Source organism: Macadamia integrifolia, unplaced genomic scaffold (assembly GCF_013358625.1).
Source record: "Macadamia integrifolia cultivar HAES 741 unplaced genomic scaffold, SCU_Mint_v3 scaffold631, whole genome shotgun sequence".
Taxonomy (NCBI): domain Eukaryota; kingdom Viridiplantae; phylum Streptophyta; class Magnoliopsida; order Proteales; family Proteaceae; genus Macadamia; species Macadamia integrifolia.
Genome location: NW_024870502.1, coordinates 141,051 through 167,308, shown reverse-complemented (window position 1 = coordinate 167,308; position 26,258 = coordinate 141,051).

The following is a 26,258-nucleotide window of genomic DNA, read 5'->3' as shown; positions in this document are numbered from 1 at the left end:
CTTCAATTGCTTTACCACCTCTATTAGGACAATTGGTGCTCCATGCCCTGGAGTTCGGAGACCATAGCAAGATATCATGTACAAAAGGTAAGCATCTTATGATCTTTGCCGATGAATTCCTCCCAGTGGTAGGTATTAAATGAATATCCTAGCCAACTTGAGAATTTCAATCTTTCCATATCTGATGAATTGCTTCATTTCCTCCTTTTCCCATCCAAAAAGTCCTGAATTTTTTCTGAGTGATCTTTCTTCAAAGATGATTGAATCAACTCGCCCTTAGGTGGAAATAACATATAAACTCAGAATACCTTGAGAGTTGGATAGGTTTTAACCAACCCAAATCGAAACACATGAAGATCAGTATCCCAATGCTGAGGCACCTATCGGAGCAGATTGTGATGTAGCTCTATGCACCCAATTCGACTGACCATTATCACTAGCAAGAGAAGATATAATGATTTTTTAAAGCATTACTCATTAGCTAATGACACAACCAAACCTTTACCAGTGTTGCATCAGTTTCTCTCTCTCTCTCTCTTTTTTTTACTGATCAAGGATGGATAATAAACTGACCTTGATAAACTGGTGCCAAGTGGTGATTTTTCATTTGCGGGATAGCATCCTAGATAAGAATTGATGGACCAATAGGTGAACGATAGATACCTAATGGCCTTGCATGCCAAATGGCAAGTCTTGGGGGCATAAACTATGATGATCTTTTAAGATACCATGATTATTAATTTTGGAACCAATTTATTGCCTTAAGATTGTTGAGACTGCACTTGAACATGTCAAGTTGCCTACGTATCCCTTGGGAGGAATCGGGTTTGATATAGTTTGGGCTATTCATCCTATTAGACATAATATTTCTTGAGTTGATCCATATTGACCAGTCCGGGTATTTCTTCGCCAATGTGGTCTATGAGTTTCGTAGCTTTGTCTAGTAAAATCTCTTTGATAGTGAATGGGCCACTCCATTTGGGCCTAAATTTTCCTCTTGGATCATGAATTGGGGCTCTTTGTTCTCGAAGAACAAGTTCACCCTCCTCTATGTGACAAGGCTTCACATTCTTGTCGAAGGCCCTTGATTATCAATTGATAATTCTTCAAATTGCATCTTCTTCCTCTATTCCTGTGGTTTCTTCAACGGGAAAAACATCATCCAAGGCCCTTCCATCCTCCACAGGGTGTGCCGCTAAATGATCGACTATAGCTTGCCCCTTGATAGACTTCTGAGTGACATAGGTGATGTCAATCTCTGATAGAAAAAGTAGCCAACGGGCCATCCTTCCTATTAGGGCTAGTTTCTCAATGAGGTATTTGATTGGTTCCATTCTTGAGATCAAATGTACCAGATAAGCTACCATATAGTGTCACAACCTTTTGTTGCCCAAATCAATGCAGTATAAGTTCTTTCTAAAGATGTGTACTACATCTCATATTCTAGGAACTTCTTCCTGAGATAATATATGTCATGCTCTACCCCCTTTTCTGTTTCCTACTGTACTAGCAATGAGCCCATGGAATACTCTCCCACGGATAAGTACAACAAGAGTGGTTCTCCTTCCACCAGTGGCGATAAAACTAGTGGGTTCATGAGGTATCCTTTGATGTTGTTAAAAGCTTGTTGGCAGTGGTCATTCCATTATGTGGGCTGATCCTTCTTCCGCAGCTTGAAAATTGGTTCACAGATTGTAGTCAATTGAGCTACGAATCTACTGATATACTGGATGTGACCCAAAAATCCTCGTATTTGCTTCTCAGTCTAAGGTGTGAGCATCTCCTGAATTGCCTTGATCTTGATAGGGTCAACGTTAATGCCTCTTTCAATCACCAAGAAACCTAACAACTTCCCTGTTTTTGCCCCAACTACACACTTCTGTGGGTTCAACTTTAGCTGATACTTCTTAATCCTTTCAAAGAATTGCTTTAGAGCGGGAATATGCCCCTGTCGATCTTTTGACGTCACTATCATTTTATCCATATAGACTTCCACATCTTTATTCATCATGTTATGCAATATGGCTATAGCTTCTCTCTGATAAGTTGCCCCAACATTCTTCAGTCCAAAAGGCATCACCTTGTAACAATAGGTTCCCCATGGAGTGGTGAAGGCTATCTTCTCATGATCTTCTAGGTGCATGCTTATTTGGTTGTATCCCGAGAATCCATCCATAGATGATAACAAAGCATGCCCCACCATGTTATCCACTAATACATCAATGTGAGGTAATGGGAAGTCATCTTTAGGGCTTACTTTGTTAAGATCTCAGAAGTCCATGCACATTCATACCTTGCCATCTTTCTTTGGTACTGGTACTATGTTGGCCAACCATTGGGGATACTTAACCACTTGTAGAAATCCTGCATTCCACTACTTTACAACCTCTTCTCTAATCTTTTCCCTCCATTCTAGATGCATTCTTCAGAGCTTCTGCTTTATAGGTTTTACCCCAAGGTAAGTCGACAATTGATGCTGCACGATGTTGGGGTCGATACCAGGCATATCCTCATAAGACCAAGCAAAGACCTTGGAAAATTCCTTCAGAAGACTAATCATCTATTCTGCTTCTTTGTCATCAAGGGTAGTGCTAATTGTCACCTCTCGAAGGCATTGGTTGGTTCCTAGATAATAACCCGAGTATCCTCACGGATTGGTTGGGCTTTCTTTAGTTTGCATTGTTTTATTAATCTTGATATTTATTAAGATCATCATCAGAAAAAGGAGGCAAGTCATACTCGAAATTAGAAATTTCATTCATGAAAAAAGGAGTAGCAGACTTGACATACACGGACTCTGGGCTCTCCTGATGAGGGGAGGCCGACACGAGATCGTAAACAACAGACTTGACTATAGACTTGACAACTGACTTGATGACTGACTTAATGCTTTTTCAATGGTATTCAGGGTGGTTGACTCAGTAGCATGAGTAAACTTGAAGCCTTCTCCAATGATAGTCCAATTTAGGATCGATTCGGTGGCTCAATGGATGAGGAGATGCGGTGAAGGGCCTCCTTCTCCTTCTGAGAAATTTACTGCTATTTCTTCAATGGTGCAATGGTTCTTCTGGATAGGTGCCTATTTCTTCACGAATACTAGCGGGTCAATCTCATGCTCTCGAAAGCTGAACTTTCTGAGGGGTGAAGATTGGTGGAGACTGCTCAATCTTCTTTCTGTAAGGTCCATATTTTCAAGCCTATTGAGGGATGCCATCCTGGTGCCTCGGTCACATCTTTGACCACCTTAATGGACCTTCCTATTGTAGTTGATTCGAGCACAGTACATGCAAACCATCATTCTTTGTGCTCTTATCTGCTTTGCATATGCACTTCTTCCTCTGAAGGGACGAGGCTTGAGCTCATGTAGCTCATGGGCTCTGGGTTCTTATAGGAGGGAGCAAATGTAGCTTTTCAAATCAATGAGAAGTGGTAGACTCTAGGTGAGCCTTATCTTCTTTTCCCATTCTCTTTTCAGGAGGGCTCGAGGACTTGATGCCTCCTTTAATCGGATCAATGTTGTAGGGTTACCAGAGGAAGACCCATTCTCAATCAGTGTAATTTCTACTATCCCGGTGATGCAACTATCTTGATGACTTTCTCTTTTACTGTTGTTCCACTTCATGAGTCACCTAGTCGAACTCGTCTTGGAAAAACACTTCAAATCCTGGTTGTATCTTCGCAGCGATTTCATCAAACCATGGCTCTACATTTCTGCAGAAAGAGAAATCCTCTCCTCTTACAAAATACCCATTGAGAGTAGGGTAGTAAGAGATGAAGATCTTCCTAGTCATCCTTAGTACCTTCTATCCTTTGGTGATCTGAGGAGTGTACTTGAGACCACTCCTCCCTTTGTTTACTGCCAAGCTAGGCTGCTTTGGAACTCCTTGGTGATATTTCCCTAGTCACATGGCAGGAAAATATTGTATATTCTTCATCATTTGATTCATTGGTGGACTCCATATGGCCTCATAGTTAACCAGGATCTTCTCCTTTGGAACCTCTTTGGTAATGGCTGTGCAAGTTGTATCTAATTCAAAACCACTCAGTTGAACTTCCTAGTCTTATTCTTCTCCATTTTCAATATTGGCTAAGGTATTAACCACTTCGGGGTCTCCTAATATTGTAATCACCTTTCTGTCATAAATGAACTTCATTTTCTGATAGAGACTAGAGGACACTACCTTCACCTGATGCAACCAAGGCCTACCCAAGAGCATGTTAAAAGATGTCGGTATATTAATGACTTGGAAATCAATATCAAACTTCACTGGGCCCATCTTTATGGCAAGGATGATGATGCTAAGGATTTTCCACTTGGTATTATCATATGCTCATATGGTTTGAGTAGTTGGCCTCATTTCTTCTAAGTAGACGCCGATACTCTTTGCCGATCTCATGGGTAGAACATTCAAAGCGGAACCATTGTCAATGAGGACCTGTGGAACCATCTTGTCAAGACATTCTACCATGATATATAGAGCTCTATTGTGCTGGGATCCTTTGGAGAGTTTAGAATCTGAGAACATCAATGACTGTACCATATATGTTGGCCCTACAATGTACAAGAGATGTACCGGATCTATCATAATTGGAACTTGCACATTAGTGAGGGACTTCAAAACTACACAGTGTGTGGGGGAGGCCACTAATAGTCCCCAAATTAAGATATTAGCCTGGGACTTCTTTAGTTGAGCCAAGATTGGGTTCTTTGGTTCTTTCTTCAAGCCGTTGGTTCCGGCCTCACAGCCTTTGACTGTTCCACTACTAAGGCCTTGCCCTTGTAGTCTTTTTCACTTTGAGTCTCCATCACACTGATAGGTTTCTTTATGATGATCTCTATGGGATAGCAATCTCCATCATCACTATTAGTTATGGTGATTATTAGTACCATGGGATCATCCTCTTCTTCTAATTCTCCCTCCTTGCTTGGGGTGGGAAGTTGAGGTCCTCCACAAATGTCGAGAGCCCTGGCTCGTAACGTTTTGACTGCATTAGAAAGCTGTTGGAATGCAGCGTCTATTGCCTCTGTGAAAGTGTCATCTAACCCTATTTCCTCCAGGTCATTCAACTGCTCATAGTAGTAACACTCACTGATAGTTACTTCACCCAGCATATTGTCGATTTCTTCTACTCTTTCCTGCATCCTCAATGTGTTCGAGTATACATCACACAACTTTTCTTTCATCTCTAATGTGGATTTCCCTTCATCCATATAAACTTAAATCAGCTCTCTAGATTCCTCATCATTTTTTGAATCTGATGTAGGATCATCTCCTCCCATACAGAGGGAAGGATGATGCCACTTGTCGGGTCAGCTATTAGGTCATCACCACAGATAGCATAGACTAAGAAATATGCCTAGCGATCTGGTGAGTAATACTCTAACTCATCATCATTGTCATTGTACCAAGGCCCTTGGTAGTCATCCTAGTCTGAATACTCATCATCCTCTTGAGAATCAGAGTCATCTCCATCCTTCTCATTTTCGCTCTCATCCTTGTCATCATCCTCTGTGTTACTCCCTATGTGGGAATAGGGAGGCATGCTCTTTGATTTTCTCTCCTACTGACAATGCTATTAATGCTCTAAGAAGATCATCTGTAATCTTTTCAATCACCTCTGGATCTTCCTCTGAATTAGAGAAGTAGGATCATCCTCCTGGTCTTCTCCTAATGCATTTACTAATCCCGTTGATGAGGTCATCTTTGGGGAGTCTAGAAGTACAAGCATAGCCTTCCAATTGAACCCGTCCATCCATCCTTCTTTTGGGTTATACACCAAACCTTGAGAATGGGATTGGTATGAGGGTGATGAAGGATACAAAGTGGGGTGGTATGAAGGTGATGTGATGTGAGAGGTAAGATATGAATTTTGGGGGGTGATAAGATGATGAGGTTTCTTCTCCTTGATGATGTGGTGAAGGTTGATGATATGGTGGAGGTTAAAGATACGGTAGAGGTTGGAGACATGGTGGAGGCTGGAGATATGGTGAAGGTTAGAGATATGGTGGAGGTTGGAGATATGGTGGAGTTTGGAGATATGTTGCAGTGGATTCCTCTGTTGATGAAGAAGGATGAATGGCTTTCTTGTAAGCCCTAGTCCTTTGATTCAGGGCTCTCCTGTAAGCATGGGCATTCATGTGATTCTTTCGAGCTCGGGGTACAATGAGTTGTGTAGGATCACTCTCTATGGCTTCTTCATCTAGATTGTTCACATGACCTTAAAGCATGGGATGACAAAAGTGCTTATCTAATTGATACATGTAAATGGCCCTTCAAAAAGAGTCGCACTCTTTTTGACAAGCTTCCCTAACAAATTCACGGATGTGCCACATCAACTCTGGAGGAAGGGATAATCTCTGCACAAGTTAGAACTTCTCTTGCCATTCAACATGTCTTCTCGATATGTCTTAGCATCCCTAATAAAATGGGTTGGATCGTAGAACTTAGGGTCCCAATTTTGCCAGTCACTCATTGTTGCCAATATGTTGAAGGTTCCGTGATCTGGGAGGGGATTGGTATTGACATTGGGAGATTGCTTAATCTTGACCTCAATGGTTCCATTTTCTACCAAGTCCTAAATTGCATGTAAGAGACCTATGCATCTTTCAATGTTGTGTCCCTTCTGGATGTGGTAAGCACAATATTTATGGTCTCTGTACCAAGCTGGAAGAGGGTTGATGATTACTCTTGGAGCCACTAGACCTAGCAATCCTTGCTTCTTTAACTTTTCATATACTGCCATCATGGGCATTCCCAAATAAAAAAATTGCCTTCTTGGATGAGAAGCCTTAAGGGAGGGTGCATCTGGTTGTATCACAAATGGTTGTGAAGAGGTGATAGGTGAGACTGACTGTTGGACCACACCTACCACATTAGTTTCGGGGCCCTTTCCCCATCCAATTCTAGTGTTCTTGCTTGCATCTTGGGATGATTCTTGATATAGAGCCTCTCTCAAAATTCTATTTTCCACGCGTGTGCTGGTGGCTATTAAGGCATCAAAAGTCTACAGATGTTGGTAGTAAATAACATCATAATAAGGCTTTGATAAGTTCTCTATCAACATCTCCACTTGCTCTGCTTCTGAAGGTCGATCTACCATCTTGGTGGCCTTATCCCTAAACCTCATCAAGAAGGCGGTGAATCCTTCTTTAGGCTACTGCCTCAACTTCTCAAGCTCTTGACATTTCATATCCATTTCGGTGTTGTATGAGTACTATTTGGTGAAGGCTTTCACCACTGTTACCCAATTCTGAGTTTGGGATGACTCCAACTATGTGAGCCACTTTAGTGCTAGTCCTGATAAGGTTAACATGAAGGCTTGCCCCATCTGGTTGTTTGTAAGTTGCCACGAATTGGCGATGTTGAGAAAAACTTTAAGGTGAGCCTTGGGGTCTCCTGACCTATCAAAACTGTCGGTCTGCCATTTGAATTTTTTGAGAATTCTTGCCCCAGAGAAGAAACTCATTTCCTCTGAATCCACTATTTAGCTTTCCAAACTCTTCCCTGTTTGGAGCATACTTTCAAACTTTTCTAACTGCTCTATGAATTTCCTTTCTCTCTTCGTTTCTGGAGGATCCATTCGGACGTGCATCATAAATTCCTCTTCCTCATCTTCAATCATTACCCTTGAAGGAGGGACCCTGGAGTAGGTTCCTCATTGACTATTTGGATGGGTAGGCGAGGCTCCTCTCTGACCAGTTGGCCTAACTTGCTCTAGTTCTCCTAAGTCAACTTGTGAAGAGTTCCCATGATAACGTGTAGCTCCATTCTATTTCAAATCTCCCGTAGTCGGTGCCAAATCAATCCTAGGATCAGCTCTGGGAGGGTTCTGAAGTGCATATAATTTTTGAAATATCCCTCTCTTGATTTCAACCATTTCTGTCTATAAGGTCTCTACAGGATGGATCCATGCTTGCTCGGGTGATTCAGGGTTGTGTGGATCCATGCTAACTGGACTGTAATCACTTAGTGGTAGACAATCTCAAGGAGATGACGGAGGTGATACTGGACTAAGGTGAGTCAACTGATTACCCTGAAGTGTCAAAAGGGACCGCAGAGAATACTTGAGGTGTGGAATTATGCTTGAATCAAAAGTGGTTTATTTTAGGATTCTTGAATTCCCAATCCCTTGTTCACACATTCACTAGATTAACAACTAATGATCCATCCAAAGTTAGTCTACTTGATGATAGGGAGTGGGTAGGGGTTGATGACCTTAGTCCACTCAATACCGTAAGCGGGAGATTCATACAAATGGCTTGACTAGGATATCTCTATTAATACATTGTTTGGCAATAAAGTCCTGCTTTCCTTAATCTTATCCCACTAGGTGACCTTCCTCCTAGTTTCCTCTGGTCTTTTAAATAATTTGGCATTTCGCGGGACTTTGATAGAAGTTAGTCTGGATTGTGTATGCCAAATCATCCGTATTTCATTTCTAAGAGGAAGGATGCCTTTTACCCAAAACCTAGTTAGGAGAGCATTTCTTTATGACTAGAATATATCATAGAAAAATTCCTTTCCAAGACCGTAAACAAATTCTACAGATCAGCTTGTGGCGTTCTTAGCGTTGTCCATCTATTTCCTACATGATGCGAGTATACGATGGATGCAATAGGATCGACAAGGCTTCCTTGACAGGATCTATATACGTAAGGTACGTGATCCTTTTGATATACCCGTAGGTAAGAGATCAAGGGGGTAGCTTCCTTGCCCATTACTCGTGACTACACACCAGGTTAAGCAACTGGCCATGGGGTGGTGGAACCATGAGTGATTGTGTGCTAAAGTGTAATACCATAATATCATTGTTCGATCTCAGAATGCAATAAAGTGCATGGACCTCCCTGAGGGTTCTGGCACAATTACAAACATCCTCGCCGTTTAACAATACCCCACACCTTTGTACAGGAAGTGACTACCATTTACTCTCAGAGTACTCTCCATGACATTCACTGACCTCCCCAAGGGTGCGGGCATAACAGGGGGTCCCTCACCAAATGATTTCACTTCGAGCATGATGCCTGATGTGGTTAGCGAGTACAAATGCAAACATGGGGTTAGCCAAACATGTTTTCAAATAGATGTAGTGGTGGAAAATGTTCTTACATTTAATGGTAGCATCTAGTGTCGGAAGCTTGACATTTATCCCTATCAGAGTCGCCACTATGAGGGTAGCGGCCAGAAGATGATGGGATCTCTCTCCTCCTTTGTGGGGGAAGAGAAAAGACTTGCATTCATTCTGTCCTCTCTCCTCTCTTTCTCTTTCGTGAGGGAAGGGTGGATCGTGTGTGCTTACCCATGGGCCCCGCATGCCATATCACTGCTTGGAGATACGTGGATGCCTATTTTACATGAGTATAAAGTTCATTATTCAATACAGGGATTTGATGATGGTCCAATACGGGGATTGGGATCATGCAAAAGGGTTTGGAGGTACCACCTAGGATTATGGGCCTAGGACTCGGGGGTGGGCCCAATTCTTGAGAAAAGGGCCTGAAGTTGGTTTGGTCCAGAGATTTAGGGTAAATGTTAGGTTATAGAGTTGGGAAGGTGTTAGGCACACAATCTGCCTGGTTTAATCGGTCTTCCTACTAGATGCTTAAGAACAAACATTTTCAACAATTATTCCTATTCCACATGCATGGCTAAGTTATCACATATATTTAAATTGACTGAATTTAAATGACTATGTACACAAAAACAAGGTTAATATAAAGTCTACATTGTGTTAATTCTGTTGAGAAATTATACCTGAGCTTGACCCCTATTTCGGGTAAAGAGGGGTGGAACCACTGGTTGATGCTGGTACGGGCTTTCTTGTGGATTCTCCCAGCTCAAGGGAAATTGGTATTAACCTCCAACTTCCTTTCTCAAGAGATGCTGAGTGTGGTGATATTCAGGTAGAATTCCAGCTAGGACCGATTACTTTCAGATTTGGGTTCGGACAGAGCTTTAGCTAGGGAAGGCTATTTCTGGATTTTGGTTGAGCTGGCCCTCAGACAGAGCTTCCACTGGGGATAGGCTATTGGAGGGTTAGGCTAAGGTGGCACTTTGACAAAGCTTCCATTGGGGATAGGCTATAGGAGGGCTAGGCTGAGGTGGCACTCGGACAGAGCTTTCGCTAGGGATAGGCCATTGGAGGGTAGGCTGAGGTGGCACTCAGATAGAGCTTTCACTGGGGATAGGCTATTAGAGGGCTAGGAGGGAACTTTTCCTAAAAATATCACTCAAAGAAAGCAAAGGATTGAAGATTCCTGAAGGCTCGAAGAACACTTTGAAGATCCGAAGAAAACTTCGGATTTTATGAAGATCTCTCTATAGACTTGGAAAACCTCAAGGGTAGAATGGGGAGGAGGGAGGGTAGAGCTTCACTACTATGGGTGTTGTGGGGTAATGTTGGTATGTTTTTAGTGTGTAAAATCCAAAGGAGGGGGTATTTATAGAATTTTTGGACCAATAGGGAGGAGAGAGAAAATTTCTTAACCAATGGTAGTAAAAAGTAATTTTTCTAAACCAATGGGGTGAAGGGTAATAGAAAATAACAAATGGGGTGAAAGGTAAATTTTTTGGACCAATAAGGTAAAAAGATTCCTTTTTGGAGCAATAGGAGGCTACGGTGTAGGGTACATAAGCAGGTGAAGAGGGAATCCTTCTCCAATCCAGCTATCGAAAGGGGGATTCTGATCATTGATGGGAGCGGCAAAGGTTGTGGTAGAGGTGCGAAAGGTTCGACAAGGGTGCTGGAGGTCCAACGGGGGTGCTAGAGCTCCAAGGTGGGAGTTGGGGCTGCAGTGGGGCTGCAGTAGGGCTGCTGGGGCTCCAACAAGGCTGCAGGAGCTCCAACAGTGGTGTTGGGGCTCCGATAGTGATGCTAGGGCTACTACATAGGGTTTTGGGCTTCGACATGGGTGAGGGAACTCGATTGGGAATGTGTGGGACTTGGTCGGGTACACACAGGGTTGATCGGGTACACATAGGGCTCAATCGAGTGTACACGGGGCTTGGTTATGTGCATGTGGGACTTGGTCGGGTGCATGTGGGGCTTGGCTATGTGCACAAGGGGCTTGGTTGCATGCACGTGGGGCTTAGTTATGTGCATGCGGGGCTTGGCAGTGTGCACATCGGGTTGGTTGTGTGCAAGGGGGGCTTGGTCATGTGCACATGTGGTTTGGGCACTCAAGGCAAGGCATGGGGGCTCGCATGAGTAGGGTTTGGGCACTTAAGGTAAGGCATGGGTGCTAGCATGGGTGGGGTTTGGGCACTTGAAGTCCGATTTCTGGGAATGATTGCAGGAGATCCAATGGTTCGATTTTGACGTACCATATATCGTTGGAATTGTAATTTCGAGTACTGTGTCTGTGCGGTCAATTTGACCATATTCCTTTGTATATGAAATGTCATAATTGGACCCCTCATTTCTCTCTTGTGGGTTTTTTGGGAATTCTGGGTGAGTGCGGAATAATCCTGGGAATAGCTACCTCAATCAGTTATCATCTTTGTCGATTGGAAACAAAAGTTGTGTCCAAGATCCATATGTCATCATAATCGGGGGAGGGTGACAAAATTGGGTGCCTACACATTGGACCTCTTGTATAACAAGTCCCCTTAGGATAAACTAGGTGGTATATCTCCTTAGAAATTTATTTTCTTTTTCTATTGCTTCAATTGGGTACTTCCTTTTCCTGATGAAGTCCACTATGTGAGCAAACCAAGACTGACCATCCATAGTGAGAGAGTGTATCGAATTTTGATAAATAGGCTTACTTCATTTTACACCAAGAATGGTCGGACCCTCGCCATAGAGTTGCATTCTACTATGGAAGCCAAAGTTACAAGGGCATTGGCAAATCAGTTGTTATCCCTCTGAAAGTATTCGAACGGGATCTTCTCAAAGTGTCCAATCACTTCTTCTAGATGTTCTTGATACGACTTTAGTTTCTCATCTCTGGTCTTCCACCTTGCTTGCATCTGGCAGATAATAATGGATGAATCACCATATACTTTGATCCTCTTTACCTCAATGGTCAGAGCAACTTCGAGTCCCAAGGCACAAGTTTCATATTCAACAACACTGTTGGTATAGGAGAAGTCAAGGCGAAATGACGAAGGCAAGTAAAGGCCGTCAGGAGTGACAAGCAATATTCCTGCACCACACCCCTTTTAATTAGCTGCTCCATTAAAAAAACAACTACCATTCATTAGTTGTGTCTTCTTCCTCATTACTGTGATTTCTTCATCTAGGAAGGCATCATCCAGGGCTCTTCCATCTTCTATGGGGTGGGCAGCCAAATGATCAGTTATAGCTTGCCTCTTGATAGACTTCTGAGAAACATAGGTGATGTCAAACTCTAATAACAATGGCAACCATTGACCCATTTATCCTGTTTGAGCTGGTTTCTCAAAGAGGTACTTGATTGGATCCATTCTTGAGATCAAACATACCAGATATGCTACCATGTAGTGTCGCAGCCTTTTTGTTGCCCAAATCAGTGCAGCACAAGTTCTTTCCAAAGATGTGTACCGTGTCTTATATTCCAAGAACTTCTTGTTGAGGTAGTATATGGCATGCTCTACCCCCTTCTTTGTCTCTTTTTGTGCTAGCAATGAGCCCATGGAATATTCTCCCATTGATAAGTATAACAGATGTGGTTCTCCTTCCACCGATGGTGTCAATACTAGTGGGTTCATGAGGTATCCCTTGATTTTATCAAAAGCTTGTTCGCAATGGTCATTCCATTCTGTGGGCTGATCCTTCTTCAGTAGCTTAAAGATTGGTTTGTAAATCGTAGTCAACTGAGCTATGAACCTGTTGATATATTGGATGTGTTCTAGAAAACCTCATATCTGCTTCTCAGTGTGAGGCATGGGCATTTTTTGGATTGCTTCGATCTTGATAGGGTCGATTGATACCCCTTTCACTCACTAAGAATTCCAATAACTTTCCTATTGTTGCCCTGAATACACACTTTTGACGATTCAACTTTAGCTGCTATTTCTTGATTCCTTCAAAGAATCATCTTAGTGTAGGAATATGCCCCTGTCGATCCCTTGACTTCACTATCATGTCTTCTATATAAACTTCCACATCTTTCTTCATCATACCATGCAATATGGTGGTGGCTGCTCTTTGATAAGTTGCCCCAGCATTCTTTAGCCCAAAAGGCATCACCTTGTAACGATAGGTCCCCCATGGAGTGGTGAAGGTTGTCCTTCCACAATCCTCTGGGTGCATGCTCAGTTGATTGTATCCCAAGAATCCATCCATAAATGATAGCAAGGCATGTCCTGCTGTGTTGTCAACCAACACATCAATGTGAGATAATGAAAAATCATCCTTAAGGCTCACCTTGTTAAGCTCTCGAAAGTCTAGGTACTATGTTAGCCAACCATTATGGGTACTTTACCACTTGAAGAAACCCTGCATTCCACTGTTTTATGACTTCTTCTCTGATTTTTCACTCCATTCCAGATGCATTCTCCTAAGCTTCTACTTGATAGGCATTGCCCTAGGGAAAGTCGACAATCGATGTTACACAATATTGGGGGTCTATACCAGGCATATTCTCATAAGACCAAGCAAAGACTTCGGTGAATTCTTTTAGAAGACTAATCATCTGTTATGTTTCTTCATCATCTAGGGTGCTACCAATTTTTACCTCTTGAAAGCATTGGTCGGTTCCTAGATTAATAACCCAGGTATCCTCACGAGTGGTTTGGGATTTCTTTGGTTTGTATTGTTTAATTAACTCTTGATTATTTATTAAAATCATTATCAGAAAAGGAGGCAAGTCATACTCAGAATCAAAAATTTCATTCATGAAAAGAGTAACAGACTCAACATACACGGACTCTACATTTTCCTCTAGAGGGAAGGCCGACTCATAATCATAAATGGAAGACTCAACAATAGACTCGACTATAGACTCGATGACTGATTTGTTGCTTTTATCAGTGGCATCTAGGCTAGTTGACTTGGTAGCATGAGTTAACTTGAAGTTCTCCCCAATGCTTGTCCAATTCAGGAGTGGGCCAACGACTTGATGGATGAGCAGATGCAGCATCGGGCCTCCTTTTTCTCCCATGAAGGTCGCTGCTATCTCTTCAGTGGTGTTGACATTGTTCTCTTTGATAGGTGCTTGCTTCTTCATAAATACAAGCTGATCTATTTCATATTCTCTAAAGCCGAACTTCTTGAGGAGTGAGGATTGGTGGAGACTGCTCAATCTCCTTTCTATAAAGTCCAAATTTTCAAGCCTACTGATTAATGCCATCCTTGCTCCTCAGTCACATCTCTAACCACCATCACAGGTCTTCCTGTTGCAGTTGATTCGGACGCAAAGCATGGAGACCATCATTCTTTGTGCTCTTCTTTGCTTTGCATATACACTCCTTCCTTGAAAGGGTTTGGGCTTGAGCTCATTTGCTCTCGAGCTCGTGGTTCTCGTAAAAATCAACAAATATGGTTCTTCAGATCAGTGGGAAGTTGCAAAGTCCAAATGAGTCTTACCTTCTTTTCCCACTCTCTCTTTAGGAGGACTTTTAGGCTCGGTACTTCCTTTGACCGGATCAGTCTTGTAGGGTTGTTAGAGGAGAACCCATCTTCAATCAATGCTACTTCTACTATTCTAGTGATGTCGCTGTCCTATTCTCTTTCCTTGGCTTGCTATATTGTTCTACCTCCTGAGTCACCCAATCGAACTCATCTTGAAAGAACACCTCGAATCCTGGTTGCATCTTTGCGGCGGTTTCATCAAACCATGGCTCAATATTACCGCCAAAAGGGAAATCTTCTCCATACCTTACAAAATACCCATTGAGAGTGGGGTAGTAAGAGACAAATATTTTCTTGGTTATTCTTAGTATCTTCTGCCCCTTGTTGACATTGTTGCTTCACGGTCCGGTGCTTTGAGGAGTGTTCCCTAGACCACTTCTTCCCTTGCTAACCGCCAAAGTAGGTAGCCTCGAGACACCCTGATGATACTTCCCTAGTCCCATTCTAGGAAAGTATTGCATGTTCTTCATAATTTCACTCACCAGCGGGCTCCAGATAGATTTATAGTCAATTGGCATTTTTTCTTCTAGTGCTTCCTTAACAATGGCCGCACATCATCTTCTTCTTCAGATTCTCCTTCCTTGCTTGGGGTGGGAAGTCGAGGTCCTCCATAAATATCCAGAGCCCTGGATTGCACTTTCTTGACTACATTAGAAAGGTATGTAACTGTTGTGTCTATCATTTCTGGAAGTGTGTCATGTCCCCCTACTTTTTCAAGGTATCTCAATTGCTCGGTGCAGTATTGTTCACTGATGCCCACTTCTCCTAACATTTGATCAATTTCATCAGCCTTGAATTTTATCTCAACCAAATGACTATAGACACTACTCATGCATTCTACTATAGGATTTACTTCTCCCTCAAAAGTGATCTTATACCCTTCACTACCTTCTGAATCTGATGCCGACTCATCTCCTTCCACGTGAATCTTGACTGTTGATTGGATTGCATCAATAGGGTCAATCATCGGGTCATCTTCTTCGATTGTATACATAGAATACCCTCTAGGATCTCTGGGTAAATAATATCTAGACTCATCATCTTCATTATTGTTCCAAGGTCCCTAATAATCACTGTCATCCCAATCCTGGTACTCATCATCACCTTGAGAATCAAAGTCATCCCCATCAATCTCATCTTCACTCTCATCCTCATCGTCATCCTCTTCTTCACTGATTTCTCCCTCACTTAGTTCTTCATTAGATTCCTCTTGACCATCAAATTCTCCTGCATCCAAACATTCGTAGTACTCAGAACATATAGGACCAGATTTGACCTCATTGGCTCGAAGTCGGATTAGACCAGACTCATCATCTTCTATATCACTCCAAATGTGGATTAGGGAGGTGTGCTCTTTGATTTGTTCATCCATTGCCAATGCCATTACTACCCTGAAAAGATCATCTATGACTTCTTCAATTGTCTCTGGATTATTCTCCTGATGTACACTTATTTGAATCAGGGAAGTGGGATCAACATCTGGATCTTTTCCTAAGACATTCTCTGAATTTGTTGATGAGGTTATCTTTGGAGAATCTGGTAATGCAAGCATATCCTTCCAATTGTATCCACCCATCCATCCTTCTTTTGGATTATCCACCGAACCTTGGGAATGGGATTTGTATGAGGGTGAGGATGGATATAAGGCGGGGTGATACGGGGGTGATGTGATGTAAGAGGTAGGATATTGTGATGAAGATAGGGGGTGGAAAGATGATGATGAGGTTCCTTCCCCTTGGTGGTGGGGTGATGGATGATGATAAGGTGGAGGTTGGTGGTATGGTGGAGTTTGATGGTAAGATGGATGTTGAAGGTATGGTACAGTGGATTCTCCTATTGATGAGAAAGGAGGAATGGTGGATATTTGGTTTTCTGACTCTTCTTCTGATGACTCTTTTGGGGCCTTCATAACCTTGGCCCTTTGGCTCATGACTTTCCTGTAGGCACGGGCATTCATGTGATTCTTTTGAGCTCTGGGTATAATCAACTGAGTGGGGTCACTCACTGTTGCTTCTTCTTCTAGGTTATTCACATGACTAGATTGAGGAACCCTGAAATCATATAACATGGGACGACAAAAGTGGCTATCTGCACAGTACATGTAAATGGCCCTTCGAAAGGAGTCACACTCCTTTCGGTAATTTTCCTTAATAAAGCTGATGATATACCCTACTATTTCCGAAGGAAGGGACAATCTTCATACACGCATCAACTTCTCTTTCCATTCATTATGCCTCTCATCATGGTACCTCTTAGATTCTTTAATAAGAAGAGTTTGATTGAAGAAATGACGATCCCAATCTTGCTAATCATCTATCATTGATAGCATGTTGACAGTTCCATCATCTGGGAGTGGATTGGTATTGACATTGGGAGGTAGCTTAACTCTGACCTCAATAGTCCTGATGTCTACCAAATCATAGATTGCGTGTTGAAGGCCCAAGCATCTTTCAGTGTTGTGCCCGTTTTGAGTGTTATAAGCACAATATTCATGGTCCCTATACCAAGCTAGAGGAGGGTTGTTGATTGTCCTTGGAGCTACTGTCCCTAGCCTTCTTGGTTCTTTAGCTTCTCATATACTGCGGTCACTGGCATTCCCAAATCAGTGAACTGTCTCCTTGGGTGAGAAGCCTTCTGAGCAGGAGCATTTGCTTGTATCACAAAAGGTTGTGAAGAAGAGATGGGTGATATTGACTATTGGACTATGCCTACCACATTGGTTTCGGGACCCTTTCCTCGTCCAATTTTGGTATTCTTTCCTATATCTTGGGAGGATTCTTGATACTGAGCTTCTCTTAAGATTCTAGTTTCCACACGTGTACCAGTGGCTATCAAGGCATCAAAAGTCTGTAGATGTTGGTAATAGAGGACATCATAATAAGGCTTTGACAAGTTTTCAATCAACATTTCTACTTGCTCTGCCTCAGAAGGTCGGTCTTCCATCTTGGTAGCCTTGTCTCTAAATCTCATTAGGAAGGTAGTGAATCCTTCTTTGAGCTATTGCCTCAACGTCTCAAGTCCCGACGCTTCACATCCACTTCAGTATTGTATGAGTACTGCTTGGTGAAAGCTTTCACCACTGTTTCCCAATTCTGGGTTTGGGTAGACTCCAATTGTGTGATAGGGTTAACATGAAAGCTTGCCCATCTGGCTGTCTGCAAGTTACCATGATTTTGCGATGCTAAGGAAGACTTTGAGATGAGCCTTAGGGTCCCCTGACCTGTCAAATCTATCAGTTTGCTATTTGAATTTCTCCAGAATTCTTACCCGGAGAAGAAACTCATCTTGTCTCAATTCATAACTTGAGTTTCTGAACTCTTTCGAGTTCGGATCAGATTTTCTAACTTTTCCAATTGTTCTCTATGTTTTCTTTCTTTCTCTGTCTCTAGAGGTTCCATTCAGACATGCATTACAAATTTTTCTTCCTCATCTTCAATCACTACCTTGAGGGGAGGGACCCAGGAATAAGTTCCTCGTTGACCATTCGGACGGGTAGGTGACGCTCCTTATTGACCAATCAGCCTTACTTGCTCTGGATCTCCTGAGTCTACTTGAGAAAAATTCCCACGATAACCTGCGGGTCCATTCTATTCCAATTCTCCTGTACCCTGTGTCGGTTCATCCCTGGGTTCAGTCCTGGGAGGGTTTCGAAGCATGTACAATATTTGGGCCAATCCACTATTGACCTTAGCCATTTCTGTCTGCAGGGTCTCTACAAGGTGAACCCATGCTTGCTCAGATGAATCAGGGTTGTGTTGTGAACTGGGTTGTAATTAATTGGCAATAGATAATCTCGGAGAGACAATGGAGTGACACTGGACTTAAGCAAGTCAACCGATTACCCTAACATGTCCAAACGGACTGCGGAGAATACTTAAGGTGTGGAATTATGCCTAAACCAAAAGTGGCTTATTTTAGGTTTCTTGCATTCCCAACCCTTTTCTCATTTATCCAATCAATTATCAACCAACAATCCAACCAAAGTTAGTCCACTTATTGATAGGGAGTGGATAGGGGTTGATGCCTCTAATCCACTCAATGCCATAAGTGGGAGCAACACACAAATGGCTTGACCAGAATATTCCTATTAAGACATTCTCTCTTGAGGATTGCAGTTTAGAGGTACAACCTCCTTGGTTTGATGATTGTCCAATGGGGGGTTGGGATCATGCAAAAGGGGTTTGAAGTCGCCACCTAAGGTTATGGGCCTAGGACCCAGGGGTGGGCCCGATTCCTAAGAAAAGGGCTCGGAAGTTGGTATGGTCTAGAGATTAGGGCATATGTCAGGTTGTAGAATTGGGAAGGTGTTAGGCACCCAATCTACCCGGGTCAACCGGTCTTCGTACTAGATGCTTGATGAACAAACATTTTCCACAATTATTCTATATTGCATGCATGGCTAAATTATGACACATATATACATTGAAAAATAAATAATTACATATATACACTAAAATGAGGAAAATAAAGAGTCTTCATTGTATTAATTCGGGTGAGAGATTATACTTGAGCTTAACCCCTGTTTCCGGTTAAGTGGGGTGGGTCTCCGATTGGTATGGATACAAACTTTCTCATGAATTCTTTCAGCTCAAGGGAAGGTAGTCTTGACTGCTAACTTCCTATCTTGAGAGGTTTGGCTAGGGAAGAACAATTCCCGAGCTTGTAGTTTGATAAAATTTTTTATAGAACTTCGATTAGGGAAGGCAGGTTCTAGATCAAAGTTTCGACAGAGCTTCAGCTAGGGAAGGCTACTTTAAGGATTTAGATTTTGGTAGAGCTTTGGCTTGGGAAGGCTACTTCTAGGATTTGGATTTTGGTAGAACTTCGGATAGGGAAGGCTACTTCTGGGATTTGGATTTCGACAGTGCTTCGGCTATGGAAAGCTACTTCAAGGCTAGGGTTTGGGTGGCACTTTGGCAGGGCTTTGGCTAAGGACAGCTCTGGAAGGGCCTAGGGGGGTGCCACACTAGGCAAGGGAGGAGCTAAGGGGTGGCCATGTAAGGCAAGGGAGGAGCTAGGGGTTGGCCATGCAAGGCAAGTGAAAAACTCCTAAGGAGGGGGGAGGTGTGCTCACAAGTGTGAGGGGGACCACCAAGGGAGGGGAAAAGGGGATCATTAAGGTGTGCTCAAGTGTCTTGGAGTGTCTTGGAAGTGAGGGAGGGAGTATTTATAGGTTTCTCAGACCAATGGAGTGAAAAAGGGGATTTTTAAGCCAATGGGGTGCATCAGCATAGGATATGCTAGCAGGGGTGTGGGGTACATAAGCAAGGGGTGTGGGATCTTTTGGCCAAAATTCATATTGGGTGTGGGGGGAGCCCGGCATGGGGTAGGGGCACTTCGCATGGGGAAAGGGTGATCAGAATGGGCATGGGGTAGGGGCACTTGGCATGGGGCAGAGGCACTGGGAATAGGCAGGGGCAAGGGCGCTTGGCATAGGGCGGGGGCACCGAGTGTGGGGTGGGGACTAGGGTATGGGGTGGGGGTGCCAGGTAGAGAGGACTATCCACAAACTGATGGTCAGCCGGAGAGGACTATCCAGACCTTGGAAGACCTACTTCGAGCATGTGCCCTGGATATGAGTTACAGTTGGGATGAGCACAATTCAGTTATTGAGTGCTCCTACAACAACAGCTATTAGGCCACCATCGTTATGTCTCCATTTGAAGCATTGTGTGGTAAGAAATGTCAGACTCCTCTCTAGTGGGAGAAAGTTGGTGAATGACACATTCTAGGTCTAGTCTTAATACAAGCCACTAGTGAGAAAGTGGGTGTGGTCAGAGAGAGATTTAAGGCAACTCAATCCAGACAAAAGAGATAAGTGGATGTCAAAGGAAAGCATCTAGAGTTTGATGTGGGAGAAACCCTTAACCCCAAACCCAAATTCCTAAACCCTAAACCCCGAATCCAAAACCTAAACTCCAAACCCTAAACCCTAAACCCCACACCCAAAAGCCTACACCCAAAACTGTATACCGTAAACACTAAACCCTAAACCCTAAACCATAAAGCCGAATCCCTAAACCCTAAACCCTAAACCCTAAACCCTAAACCCTAAACCATAAACCCTAAACCATAAACCATAGACCCTAATCCCAAAAGCCCAAACCCTAAACCCTAAACCCTAAACCCTAAACCCTATATCCTCAACCCAAAACCCAAAACCCAAAACCCAAAACCCTAAACCCTATACCCAAAACCCTAAACCCAAAAGCCAAAGCCCAAAACCCAATTCCTTAAACCTAAAATCTAAACCCCTAAACCCTTTAGGGTTTAGGGTTTACGATTTATGGTTTGGGGATTAGGGTTTTGGGTAAACGATTTAAGGTTTAGGGCTTTGGGTTTTAGGTTTTGAGTTTGAGTTAATGGTTTAGGGTACAGATTTTAGGGTTTAGGGTTTAGGGTTTAGTGTTCGGGTTTAGGGTTTTGGGCTTTGGGTTTTCGGTTTAGGGTTTATTGTTTATTGTTTAGGATTTAGGGTCTAGGGTTTAGGGTCTATGGTTTTGGGTTTTGGGTTTTGGGTTTAGTGCTTAGGGTTTTAGGTTTAGGGTTAAGGGTTAATGGTTTCGGGTTTTGGGTTATAGGCTTTTACGCATTAGGGTTTAGGGTTTAGGGTTTTGGATCCCGGGTATTGGGGTTTAGGATTTAGGGTACTGGGTTTAGGTTTTCGGGTCTAGGATTTTGGGTATTGGGTTTCGGGTTTGGGGTCTAGGGTTTAGGCATTAAGGCTTAGGGTTTGGGTTTATGGCTTAAGGTTTTGGGTTTTGTGTTTATGGTTTAAGATTTGGGGTTTAGGGTTTAGGGTTTTGGTTTTTGGGTTTAGGGTTTATGGTTTAGGATTTAGAGTCTGGGGCTTAAGTTTGAGGGTTTAGGTTGGATTTTAGGTTTAGGGTCTAGGTCTAGGATTTAGGCTATAGGGTTTAGGGTCCAGTGTTTGGGGTGTAGGGTTCAGAGTTAAGGGTGTAGGGTTTAGGGTTTAGGGATTTGGGTTTAGGGTATAGGGATTAGGGTTTAGGGTTTAAGGTTTATGGTTTAGGGATAGGGGTTTAGGATTAAAGCTTTAAGGTTTAGGGTTTAGGGTTTGGGGTTTGGGGTTTGGGGTTTGGGGTTTGGGGTTTGGGGTTTTGGGTTAATGGTTTGGAGTACAGGCGTTGGGCATAAAGGTTTTGGGTTCAGTGCTAAGGGTTTAGGGTTTAGTGTTTATGGTTTAGGGTCTAGGTTTTAGGATTTTGGATATAGGCTTTAGGCTTTATGGTTTAGGGTTTAGTGTTTAGGGATTATTGTCTAGGATTTAGGATTTTATGCTTAGGGTTTAGGTATTAGGGTTTAGGGTTTTGGGTTTAGGATTTAGGATTTAGGTTTTAGGGTTTAGGATTTGAGGTTTGGGTTAAAGGTTTAAGGTTCATGTTTTAGGGTTTAGGGTTTAGTGATTATGGTTTAGGGTTTAAGGTTTCGGGTTTAGGGTTTAGAGTTTGGATTTCGAGTGTAGGGAACGGGTTCATGGTATAGGTTTTAGGGTTTAGGGTTAATGGTCTAAAGTTTATGGTTTTGTGTTTTGGGCTTAAAGTTTAGGTTTAATGATTTAGGGTTCAGGAGTTAGGGATTTGATTTAATATTTAGTGCTTAAGGTTAAGGTATTTGGGTTTTGGGTTTTTTGTTTAGGGATTAGTGTTTATGGATTAGGGTTTTGGGTTAAGGGTATAGGATTTAGGGTATAGGTATTAGGCTCTGAGGTTTAGGTTTTACTGTTTAGGATTTAAGGTTTAGGGTTTAGGGTTTTGGCTCTTAGGTTTTGGCTTTAGGGATTAGGGTTTAGGGTTTAGGGATTAGGGTTTGTGGTTTAGGGTTTAGGGTTTAGGGTTTAGGGTTTAGGGTATAGGGTTTAGGTCTTATGGTTTAAGGATTATGGTTTAGGGTTAAAGCTTTAAGGTTTAGGGTTTGGGGTTTTGGGCTTTGGGTTTTAGGGTTTAATGTTAAGGTTTTGGGTTTTGGGTTTTGGATTGTGGATTTGTGGTTTAGTGTTTATTTTTTAGGGTTTGGGGTTTAAGGTTTAGGGTCAAGGTTTTAGGTTTAGAGTCTAGGATTTAGGATATAGGCTTTAGGTTTTATGGTTTAGGGTTTAGTGTTTAGGGTTTAAGGTTTAGGATTTTAGGTTTAGGTTTTGGGATTAGGGTTTAGGGTTTTGGGTTTAGGGTTTACGTTATAAGTTTTAGGGTTTAGGGTTTGAGGTTTAGGTTAAAGGTTTAGGGTTCAGGTTTTAGGGTTTAGGGTTTAGTGTTTATGGTTAAGGGTTTGGTTTTTGGTTTTGGGCTTAGGGTTTAGTGTATTGGGTTTCAGGTGTAGGGATCGGGTTTATGGATTAGGTTTTAGTGTATAGGGTTAGAGGTTTAAAGTTTAGGGTTTTGTGTTTTTGGTTTAAAGTTTAGGGTTAATGGTTTAGGGTTCAGGATTTAGGGATTTGGGTTTAGTGTTTAGTGTTTAAGGTTAAGGGTTTTTGGTTTTGGGTTTTGGGTTCTGGGTTTTGGGTTTAGGGTTTAGTGTTTATGGATCAGGGTTTTGGGTTTAGGGTTTAGGGTTTAGGAATTAGGGTATAGGCTTTAGGCTTTGAGGTTTAGGTTTTACTATTTAGGGTTTAAGGTTTAGGGTTTAGGGTTTAGGGTTTTGAGTTTAAGATTTTGGGATTAGGGATTAGGGTTTAGTGTTTTGGGTTTAGGGTTTCGGTTTTAGGTTTTAGTGATTACGGCTTACGTTTAGGTTTTTGGTTTAGGGTTACAGTTTTAGCCTTTTGGGTTTAGTGCTTATTCTTTATGGTTTATGGTTTAGGGTTTAGGGTTTAGGGTTTTGTGTTTTGGATTGATGGTATATGCTTTAGGCGTTAAGGTATAGGGTTTAGTGTTTAGGGTTTAGGGTTTTAAGTTTGGGGTTTGGAGTTTGGGGTTTGGGGTTTAGGTTTTGGGTTTGGGGTATAGGGTACAGGGTATAAGGTTTTGGATTTAGGATTTAGGGTTCAGGGGTTAGGGCATAGGGTATAGGGTTTTGTGTTTAAGATATAGGGTTTAAGGTTTTGGATTTAGGGTTTAGGGTTTTGGGTTTGGGGTTTTAGGCTTTTAAATCCTAAACCCTATATCGGACACCCTGAAGCCCAAACCCAAAACCCAAAACCCAAAACCCTAAACCCTAAACTATAAACCCTACATCCTAAACCTTAAACCTGAAATCCTTTATCCTAAACCCAAAACCCTAAACCCTAAACCCTACACGACAAACTCTGAACCCTAGGCCCCAAAAACACTGGACCCTAAACCCTAAACCCTATACCATATAACCTAAATCCAGGACCAAATGCCCTAAACCCTAAATCCAAAAACCTAAACCATGAAACCTAAACCCTAAGCTCTAAAGCCTAAACCTAAGACACTAAACCCAAGTCCGAAAACCCCAAACCCTAAATCCTAAACACTGAACCCCAAACCCCAAATTCTAAACCCTAAACCCTAAACCCTAAACCCTAAACCCTACAGCCAAAACTCTACACTGGAAGCCCTCAGCAAAAAACCCTAAAGACGAAACCCTAAACCCTAAACCCTAAACCCTAAACCTTAAACCCTAATCCGTACATTCTAGATCCCAAACCCTAGACCGAAAAACCCCAAATCCAAAACACTATAGCCCAAACCCTAGACCCTAAATCCTAAATCCTAAATCCCATAATATAAACCATAAAACCTAAACCCCAAACCCTAATTCCTAAACCCTAAACCCCAAACCCAAAACCCCAAACTCTAAACCTTAAACCCAAAACCCTACACCCAATACCCTACACTGAAAACTGTAAACCCTAAACACTAAACCCTAAAACACGAACCCTAAACCCTAAACCCTAAACTCTAAACCCTAATCTCTAAACCATAAACCCTAAACCCTAAACAATAAATCCTAAACTATAAGCCCTAAAAACCAAACCTTAAACCCTGAAACCCAAACTGTAAACCCAAAACCCCAACCGTAAGGCCTAAACTCTAAATCCTAGGCCATAAACCATAAACCCAAAACCCAAAGTCCGAAAGCCTGAACCCAAAACCCAACAACCCAAACCTTAAGCCTTCAACCCTAAGCACTAAGCCTTAAACTGTAAACCCCAAACCCTAAACCTTAAATCCTAAACCCTATACATTAAACCCTAAACGCTAAATCTTGAAGCCCAAAATCCTAAACCCAAAACCCAAAACCTTAAATGCTAAATCCCAAACCCCAAACCATAAACCCTAAACCCTAAACCCTACACCAAAAACCCTCAACCCAAAACCCTAAACCATTAACCCAAAACCCAAAACCCAAAACCCAAAACCCTAAACCCTAAATCCTAAACCCTAAACCCTAAACCCTAAGCCCTAAGCCCTATGTCAAAAACCCCTAACCCCAAACCCTAAACCGTAAACCCTATAGCCAAAACCCACAACCAAAAACCCTAAACCCTAAACCCTAAATCCTAGATTCCAAACCCTAAACCCTTAACCCTATAGCCTAAATCCTAAACCCTAAACCCTAAATCTAAAACATAAACCCTAAAACCTAAACCCCAAGCCCTAATTCCTAAACCCTAAACCCCGAATCCAAAACCCAAACTCTAAACCCTAAACCCTAAACCCCACACCCAGAACCCAACACCCAAAAATGTAAACCCTAAACCCTAAACCCTAAACCATAAACCATAAACCCGAATCCATAGACCCTAAACCCTAAACCCTAAACCCTAAAACATATATCATAAACCCTAATTCCTAAACCCCAAACCCTAAACCCTAAACCCTAAACCCTAAACCCTAAACCTTAAACCCTAAATCCTAAACCCTAAACCCTAAACCCTAAAACCTAAACCCTAAACCCTAAACCCTATACCCTCAACCCTAAACCCAAAACCCTAAACCCTAAACCCTAAACCCTATACCCTCAGCCTTAAACCCAAAACCCAAAACCAAAAACCTAAAACCCAAAACCTTAAACCCAAAATCCAAAACCCTAAACCCTTTAGGGTTTATGGTTTATGGTTTATGGTTTAGCGATTAGGGTTTCGGGTTTATGGTTTAAGGTTTACGGCTTTGGGTTTTAGGTTTTAAGTCTTGGGTTAATGGTTTAGGGTACAGATTTTAGGGTTTAAGATTTAGGGTTTAGTGTTATGGGTTTAGGGTTTTGGGCTTTAGGTTTTCGGTTTAGGGTTTATTGTTTATGGTTTAGGGTTTAGGGTCGAGGGCTTAGGGTCTGGGCTTTTGGGTTTTGGGTTTAGTGCTTAGGGTTTCAGGTTTTGGGTTAAGTGTTTCGGGCTTCAAGCTTTTTCGCTTTAGGATTTAGGGTTTATGGTTTCGGTTTTAGAGTGTAGGGTTTAGGGTTTTGGGTCGTGGGTATTGGGTTTAGGATTTAGGGTATTGGGCTTTGGGTTTCGGGTTTAGGATTTCATGTACTGGGTTTAGGGTTTAGGTGTTAATGCTTTGGGTTTAGGTTTATGGTTTAAGGTTTAGGGTTTTGGGTTTAGGGTTTTATGTGAATAGTTTAGGGTACGGGCTTTAGGGATAAAGGTTTTGGGTTCAGTGCTAAGGGTTTAGGGTTTTGGTTTTAGGGTTTAGTGTTTATGGTTTAGGGCTTAAGGTTTTAGGTTTAGGGTTTAGGGTTTTGGATTTTGGATATAGGCTTTAGGCTTTATAGTTTAG